This window comes from Archocentrus centrarchus, chromosome 23 (assembly GCF_007364275.1).
Source record: "Archocentrus centrarchus isolate MPI-CPG fArcCen1 chromosome 23, fArcCen1, whole genome shotgun sequence".
Taxonomy (NCBI): domain Eukaryota; kingdom Metazoa; phylum Chordata; class Actinopteri; order Cichliformes; family Cichlidae; genus Archocentrus; species Archocentrus centrarchus.
The window spans coordinates 55,001-64,419 of NC_044368.1; the positions used below are offsets into that span (position 1 = coordinate 55,001).

General features: G+C 46.2%; 1 pseudogene; it reads left to right on the forward strand.

Moving 5' to 3' along the window:
- The first annotated feature begins 516 nt into the window (after positions 1 to 516).
- LOC115773776 (craniofacial development protein 2-like) lies at positions 517 to 8,392 on the forward strand (annotated as a pseudogene).
- The last annotated feature ends 1,027 nt before the right edge of the window (positions 8,393 to 9,419 follow it).

Here is a 9,419-nt window from a genome sequence, read left to right on the forward strand (position 1 = left end):
TAGTGCTCAGTTCAGATAAAATTATAGTGGGTGATTTCAGCATCCATGCAGATGCTGAAAATGACAGCCTCAACACTGCATTTAATTTATTATTAGATTCAGTTGGCTTCTCTCAAAATGTAAGTGAGCCCACCCACCACTTTAATCATACGGTGGTTCTGACATGAAAATCTTAAAGACCTCATAGTACTGTATCACCCCAACAGAGCACTTCGCTCTCAGACTGCTGGCTTACTTGTGGTTCCTAGGATACTTAAGAGTAGAATGGGAGGCAGAGCCTTCAGCTTTCAGGCCCCTCTTCTATGGAACCAGCTCCCAGTTTGGATTCAGGAGACAGACACCCTCTCTATTTTTAAGGCTAACTCCGCTGTTGCTGGTCCCAAGCCAGGATGAAAGGAGGAGGGTTGGGCACAGGACTAGCAACCTGCGCCGTAAAAACCGCCCGCTACGGAAATGACAAAGAGAAGAATATCGATTGCAAAAAGCAGAGAAGCGAATTCAGCAAGCATGACAACGATGGAGGAAACTCACTGTGGTGTCCAGTGCCTGAAAATGGATATGATCTTCACTGTGAAATCCACAATGGAGATTGGAATGTGGAATGTATGGACTCTCTACCAAACCAGACAATATGCCCAGCTTATAGAGCTGTTTGATCGATACCAGTTGGACATTCTGGGTATCAGTGAAGTAAGATGGACTGGAAGTAGAGAAAGACGGCAAATGGAAAGAAGATACTTTACTGGGGCCATGACACTGACCACGCTCGTGAAGAGGGCTTCATTCTTGGCAAAAAAGCGGTCCATGCTGTCAAGTGAGTTGAGCTCTTGATTGCCTGCTAGCCTAAGCTTGGTGCTGAATGAACAATCATAATTCACTGTTAGAGAATGTAGTATATGATTTACGATCAAATGATGTGTGTAAGTGTAACAGAAATGATGGTTGAAGCAATGTGTTAAGGAAATTGTGAAATCATGAGCCAAGGGTAAAAAGAGGAACTTGAAACGGTTGCCTAGAGATGAGTAAGAGCAAAGTTGAAATCATGTTAAAAAATAACCCAGACATGTCCCTGAATGGAAAGAACCTAAAAGAATAAAAATGAAGTAATGTCTGGCACCCCAATAGGATAAAGGCAGTGGGGTGATGGAGTGTAATAATGATGTTTGGAAAATAGGTTGTGTCTTAAAAATGATATATAAAGAGGATGCACAGGAGCATCAGTGAGAATTTTAGGAGTATCTCCCTCAGACGAGAACTGATCTGCGAAGAGGACTTGCCCGAACCCTTCGTGGAAATTGATTTGACTTTGAACAGTTCTGCCGAGTGTTCTCCCTGCCTAGCAGTGAAGTCGGATGTACCCTTGCTGTGGATTTCTATCTTTTGGACTTTGTATCGAGTCGCAGTGGATTTCTGAGGAGCAGCAGGGATTGTAAAAAGGACAGTTAACAGAAGGACAGAACATCTTCCTTTTGGACTTCTCCTTTTTTCCCCACTTCACTGAGGCAGTTTAACGGACTAGAGTTTGGGTGTGGTTGCTTTGGCCGAGCGACTCACTCGGAGTTAGTCTTTCCAAAAACGATTTATGGACAAAATTGGATATTTTCATTCCCCCCTTCTTCATCAACCCAGCTCATAAGTATTCCAACTTGATTAAGATGTAGTAATTTTTGAAACTATAGTCATTGATTAATTTGTATTAATTCTGAAGTTCTGAATTTCAAGTTGATTACTGAATTTTATGGATTGATTAATAATTGATTTTGAGCTAATTGCAATTTGCTTGAGCTGATACCTGCAAAATAAAATTTGACCCTAAAAAGTCAGAATAATTCTTTTGAGAATTATTTCCCCCAATTATGGTATATTAGTCTCATGATGGTAAAAGGTTAGGCAAGTAAGCTCTAACATCTAGCTCTGTTTTGGTCACACTAGTCTACTGAAATCCACTTAAATTTCACTTATGTTCCTTGGGCTTTTTTGCCTAGCCTATAAACTTTGACCTGGCACATTTCCAAGTGCACTGATCAATAGGGGTGAGCCTCCATAACTGAAGGGATTGAGTCTTGGCACTGGCTGCAGGAGCCTCCCTGACAGCAGCACCGAGGATTGGAGGAAGCGGGGCAGACGTCAGGATCAACGGAGGTTAGAAGCCAGGTGAGTCACCCTGCTACAGCTTTAAGTAGTGCCATATTGTATCAGTTGGGGTAATACTCCGCTGACGTGTGCAGCCAGGACCCTATGAAACAGAGAAGCTGTCACAGATATACCTGTGGGATCTAACACGTGGCGCCCAACATGCCTTGATTGGTTGGAAACCAATTAGGGATTGAATAATCATGGCGAGATTCTTGTTGGCTCATGTCTGGACAACCATCGTCCAGGTATACGAATCTACTGAGGAGGCAGATGACGTGACGAAGGATGAGTTCTATGACATGTTGTAAAGCGTCATTGACGAAATCCCAAAGCATGACCTAAAGATCATAATCGGGGATTGGAACGCTCAATTCAACAACCACAGTGGCTTTGAATTGATTATTGGGCCTTTTGCGTCATCAATTCACCTGACAGACAACGGGAAAAAGGCTTATCAAATGATCTTCTTAGAGCCTCTGACAGTGGACTCATCTCTGTTCTTGTCCTGTTGGACCTCAGTGCAGCTTTTGATACTGTTGACCATAACATTTTATTACAGAGATTAGAGCTTGCTATAGGTATTAAAGGTACTGCACTGCAGTGGTTTGAATCATATTTATCTCATAGACTCCAATTTGTTCATGTAAATGGGGAGTCTTCTTCACACACTAAGGTTAATTATGGAGTTCCACAGGGTTCTGTGCTAGGACCAATTTTATTTACATTATACATGCTTCCCTTAGGTAGTATTATTAGAAAGCACTGCATCAATTTTCATTGTTATGCAGATGATACTCAGCTTTACCTATCAATGAAGCCAGATGACACACATCAATTAATTAAACTGCAGGAATGTCTTAAAGACATTAAGGCCTGGATGACCTCTAATTTACTGCTTCTAAATTCAGATGAAACTGAAATTCTTGTTCTCGGCCCCACAAATCTTAGAAACATAGTGTCTAACCAGATACTTACTCTGGATGGCATTACTTTGGCCTCCAGTAACACTGTGAGAAATCTTGGAGTCATTTTTGACCAGGATATGTCCTTCAATGCACATATTAAACAAATATGTAGGACCGCTTTTTTGCATTTGCGCAATATTTCTAAAATTAGAAACATCCTTTCTCAGAGTGATGCTGAAAAGCTCATTCATGCATTTATTACTTCTAGGCTGGATTATTGTAATTCATTATTATCAGGCTGTCCTAAAAGCTCCCTGAAAAGCCTTCAGCTGATCCAAAATGCTGCAGCTAGAGTACTGACAGGGACTAGAAAGAGAGAGCAGATTTCTCCCATATTGGCTTCTCTTCATTGGCTCCCTGTTAAATCTAGAATAGAATTTAAAATTCTTCTCCTCACATACAAGGTCTTGAATAATCAGGCACCATCTTACCTCAAAGACCTCATAGTACCATATCACCCCAACAGAGCACTTCGCTCTCAGACTGCTGGCTTACTTGTGGTTCCTCGGATACTTAAGAGTAGAATGGGAGGCAGAGCCTTCAGCTTTCAGGCGCCTCTTCTGTGGAACCAGCTTCCAGCTTGGATTCGGGAGACAGACACCCTCTCTATTTTTAAGATTAGGCTTAAAACTTTCCTTTATGATCAAGTTTATAGTTAGGGCTGGATCAGGTGACCCTGAACCCTCCCTTAGTTATGCTGCTAGAGGCCTAGTCTGCTGGGGGGTTCACATAATGCACTGTTTCTCATTCACCTTATTTACTTTGTTTATACTCCACTCTGCATTTAATCATTAATTGATATTAATCTCTGGCTCTCTTCCACAGCATGTCTTTCTCTCCCCTCAGCCCAACCGGTCGCGGCAGATGACTGCCCCTCCCTGAGCTTGGTTCTGCTGGAGGTTTCTTCCTGTTAAAAGGGAGTTTTTCCTTTCCATTGTCGCCAAGTGCTTGCTCATAGGGGGTCGTTTTGACTGAAGAAGAAGAAGAAGAAGAAGAAGAAGAAACAGCCTTTATTGTCCCACAGAGGGGAAATTTGGGTGTAACAGCAGCCGCAGTTATTATAAATATAAATAAAAATATAATAATTTACACTATTAAGAAAAGAATATATATATATATAAAATCAACAAACAAGATTAACCTTAATACTACTAATAATAACACTATATACAATGTACATGATGTGCCTGTGTGTTGAACCTTAACAGGCCGGACTATTTACAGTATATTATATATTATCCTACATTGTGTAGGTTATTGTGGTTTCTGTTGGGAGCAGTGATGGTTATAAAGTCTTACAGCTGCTGGGAGGAAGGATCTGCGGTAACGCTCCTTTGTGCATTTAGGATGCACCAGTCTGTCACTGAAGGAGCTCTCCAGTTTAGCAACAGTTTCATGCATGGGATGGGAGACCTTGTCCATCAGTGATGTTATTTTGGTTAGAGTCCTTCTGTCTCCCACCACCTGCACTGAGTCGAGAGGACATCCTAGGACAGAGCTGGCTTTCCTGATGAGCTTGTCTATCCTCTTCCTCTCAGCTGTAGACAAGCTGCTGCTCCAACATACTGCTGCATAGAAGATGGCTGATGCCACCACAGAGTCATAGAAGGTCTTCAGGAGTGTCCCCTGCACTCCAAAAGACCTCAGCCTTCTCAGCAGGTAGAGTCTGCTCTGACCCTTCCTGTAGAGCGCATCAGTGTTATGAGTCCAGTCCAGTTTATTGTTTAGGTGAACACCCAGGTACTTATAAGAGTCCACTATCTCAATGTCCACTCCCTGGATGTTCACCGGTGTCCGTGTGGTGGGTCTGCGCCTGCGGAAATCCACCACCAGCTCCTTGGTTTTAGCGGCGTTGATCAGGAGGTGGTTCCGCTGGCACCAGTCCACAAAGTCCTGAGTCCACTGTCTGTACTCTGAGTCATCCTCACCTGTGATGAGGCCAACTATGGCAGAGTCGTCAGAGAACTTCTGCAGATGGCAGTGTGGGGAGTTGATGGAGAAGTCTGCAGTGTAGACGGTGAAGAGGAATGGTGCCAGCACAGTTCCCTGTGGGGCCCCCGTACTCCAGACCAGCCTGTCAGAGACACAGCCCTGTGTCCTCACGTACTGTGGGCAGTCAGTGAGGTAGTCCAGTATCCACTCAGAGATGTGGTGGTCCACTCCTGACAGTTCCAGCTTGTCCCTCAGAAGTCCTGGCTGGATGGTGTTAAAAGCACTGGAGAAATCAAAGAACATGATCCTCACAGTGCTTCCAGGCTTCTCCAGGTGGGTCAGAGCTCAGTGCAGGGGGTAGATGATGGCGTCATCCACCCCGATGCCAGGCCGGTAGGCGAACTGCAGCGGGTCCAACGAAGATGACACCATGAGGCGTAGATGGTTGAGGACCAGCCTCTCGAGGGTCTTCATTAGATGCGATGTCAGGGCTACCGGCCTGTAGCTGCTGAGATCCTTTGGATGTTTGGTCTTTGGTACCGGTACCACACAGGAGGTCTTCCACAGTTGTGGTACTTTCCCCAGCTTCAAGCTCAGGTTGAACATGTATCCCATGATGCCACACAGCTGATCTGCGCAGCACCTCAGGAGCCTGGAGCTGATGCCATCTGGACCAGCAGCCTTTCGCACCTTGATTTTACGTAGCTCCTTCCTCACATGATGAGTTGAGAGGGACAAGATGGAGGTGGGGGATGGGGGTTGTGAGATGGAGTCCTCAGAAGTGAAGGGGGTGGGTGATGGCTGAGAGCTGAGAGGTGTGAGGTCCCAAGAAGAAGAAAGGTTGGCAGTCATTAAAGATGGTGGGGCTGACAGCAGGGGGGACTGGGCTGGGGGAGGGGTGGGTGGCTGGTCAAACCTGTTAAAGAACTGGTTCAGGTTGTTCACCCACTCTAAGTCTCCCACAACCCTAGGGCTTGGTTTGTGGCCTGAAATTGAGCTCAAACTCCTCCAAACCCCACTGATGTTGCTCTGCTGTAGCTGGTCCTCCATCTTCTTCCTGTAGATGTTTTTTCCATCCCTGATTTTCCTTCTCAGATCCTTCTGCACGGCTCTCAGCTCCTCCTTATTTCCTGATCTAAAGGCTCTCTTCTTCTCCTTCAGGAGAGCCTTTATTTCAGAGTTGATCCAGGGTTTGTTGTTTGAAAAACACCGTACCCTCCTGGTGGGCACAGTGTTTTCCACGCAGAAATTGATGTAATCAGTGATGCAGTCCGTGATGCTGTCGATGTCCTCCCCATGAGGGGCACAAAGCTCTTCCCACACAGTGGAGCTAAAGCAGTCTCTCAGAGCTTCTTCAGTCTCCTCAGACCATTTCTTCACTGTGTGTGTCACAACTGGTTCTCTGTGTACCAAGGGTTTGTACACAGGCTGGAGATGAACCAGGTTGTGATCTGAGCCCCCCAGGGGAGGCAGAGGTGATGAGCTGTATGCCTCCTTGATGTTGGCATACAGTAGATCCAGTGTGTTGGTATTCCTGGTGTGGCAGGTGACATACTGGGTGAAGTTGGGGAGAGTGGAGGACAGGGAGACGTGGTTAAAGTCCCCTGAGATCAGAAAGAGGGCCTGTGGGTGCTGTGTTTGGAGTCTGCTGGTAGTAGCATGGAGGACATCGCAGGCTGCAGCAGCGTTAGCAGAGGGCAGCACATACACAGTTATCACAATAACATGTGAAAACTCCCGAGGAAGATAGTACGGCCTCATACTAACAGCGAGCAGTTCAATGTCCTTACTGCAGAGCGTCTCTTTGATGGTTAGATGTCTGGAGTTGCACCATCTATCGTTCACAAACACAGCCAGACCCCCGCCCCTCTTCTTACCACTCTCCTTGGTTCTGTCGGCACGGATCAAATGAAAGCCGTCCATGTTTATGTGTGAGTCCGGGGTTAGCTCGGTTAGCCACGTTTCCGTCAGGCACATGAGGCTGCTCTCCTGGTAGCTCCTTTGATGTCGCGTTAGCACCGCCACCTCGTCCACTTTGTTGGGAAGAGATCTCACGTTTCCCATGATGATGGACAGGATGACGGGCCTGTACCTTCTCCCCTGGCAACGACGACCTATGCCCGCATGTCTCCCGCGTCTCTTCCTTCTCAGTTCGCGGGGAATATCAAGTCGTTCTGCAGGAGTAGGCACAGCGGAGCTCCCGATGGAGATCAGCTGGTCCCGAGAGTAAACAATAGGAGCGTGGCCACTCTCGCAGTCTCCAAACATAAACACCATAAAAAGGGTACATAAAAACAAAGTTTTCCAGAAAAAAGTCTGCTCCATCATGAGGAAAAAGAGCAGAAGATACAGAAACACAAAAACACATCTAATACTAAACAAAATGAGAAAAAACACGGAATGAGTGCGGAGCTGCTGAAACTGGCTGCCTGCTCGCGCGGCGCCGGAAGTAGGACTGTTGGGTTTTCTCTGTATTATTGTAGGGTCTTTACCCACAATACAAAGCGCCTTGAGGCGACAGTTTGTTGTGATTTGGCGCTATATAAATAAAATTGAATTGAATTATCTCGTTCTGCAAACATAATGATTTCTGTGTTGGGACTTTCAGCATGATCCACAAGAAAATATGGCGATCAGCTGATGGACAAATGTTCAATGAGATTGACCACGTATGCATCAGCTGACGATGGAGGACAGCCATGCAGGATGCCAGGGTCTACCGAAGTGCCAATTTGGGCTCCGATCACTACCTTGTCCACATGAAGTTAAAGATAAAGCTGAGAAGCCATGGCAAGAGACCAAAAACTGCTCACCCACTGGCTACTGAGAAACTCAAAGATCAAAACACGGTGGCTTTCTTTGAGATCCAGCTTTGAAATCATTTCGAAGCCCTCACTGAAGTCACAGAGATGGAAGCACAATGGACAAGTTTCAAGGACACATTAACTTCCTGCACTGAAGAAGCTATTGGACAGTGGCGAGGCAAACGGAAGGAACAGTGGATCCAAGACAGGACCTGGGCCGTTATTGACCAACGAAGTGAGGTGAAACAGAAACGAGACAACACCATGCAGGCGATGGCACTGGAGTATGCCACTTTGTATCAGGTGGTGAAACGCAGCTGCGGGCAAGACAAGAAAGACTGGCTTGAGCAGAAGTGCACTGAACCTCAGGAAGCTGCTGAATGGAACAACACCCGCACTCTATACCGGATCGCTAAAGACCTCTCCGGAATCTGGAAGGCGGCATTGGCTCCAAAAAAGGACAAGGATGGAAAGCTTCTGTTGTCCAAAGAAGAGCAGGATGCCCGCTGGGTTGAACACTTCCAAGAAACGCTCAACGTACGATTTCGAGCATAAGCCAGCACAAGGAGTGCTGCAGGTGGAGGATGGCGACATTACTGAACAAGAAGTTCTATTGACAATCAAAGCACAAAAGATGAACAAGACGGCTGGAATGGATGAAATTGCATCAGAACTGTTGAAGCAGGAGGGCGAGTCATTGTGAGTGCACTGATGAGATTATTCAATTAATGCTGGCGGACCGAAGCCGTTCCCGAAGACTGGCAGAAAGGTGTTATCGTCAAACTACCAAAAAAGGGCAACACCATGGAATCCACAAACTGGCGAGGCATCACTCTGCTTTCAGTCCCAGGGAAGGTGTTCTGTGCTGTGCTCCTTCAACAATTACAAATGACCAATGCCTACGGGAGGAACAGGCAGGTTTTTGAAGAGGACGATCATGCTCTGTGCAGATATTCGCTCTGAGGAACATCATTGAGCAGTGCATGGAATACAAGAGGCCACTCTCAATCAACTTCATTGACTTCAAAAAGGCATTTGACAGCATCAACTGAGAGTCCCTCTGGCACATCCTTCATCTGTATGGTGTCCTGTGAAAATTTATTGAGGTCTTCAAGTCCCTGTACTGCCACCCTTGCTGCTGCATCAAGACGGACACAGGTCACACTGACTCCTTCGCCACCGAGACTGGCGTCAGGTAAGGGTGTATCCTCTCACCCTTTTTGTTCCTTGTGGCACTCGACTTCATCATGAAGAAAGCCCTGACCAGGCCCGACACAGGCATCAATGACAGACAAGGTTTACAGACCTTGATTTTGCGGACAACATCACCCTGCTGTCAGAAGGTGGGCACCACCGCCAGGGTCCAACATCAAACTTAGATTGGGAATCCGGAAAGGTCGGACTTCAGATCAGCGCAGAAAAATCGAAAGTCATGCATGTTGGCTACCAAGCTGGCATGCCCAAGATCAAGGAAGTTGAGCGGTTTACATACCTTGGCAGCATAATCGGACAGGATGGAGATGCAGAGACTGATGTCAAGAACCGTATTGGCAAGGCCTCAGCCATTTTCCAACATATGCGA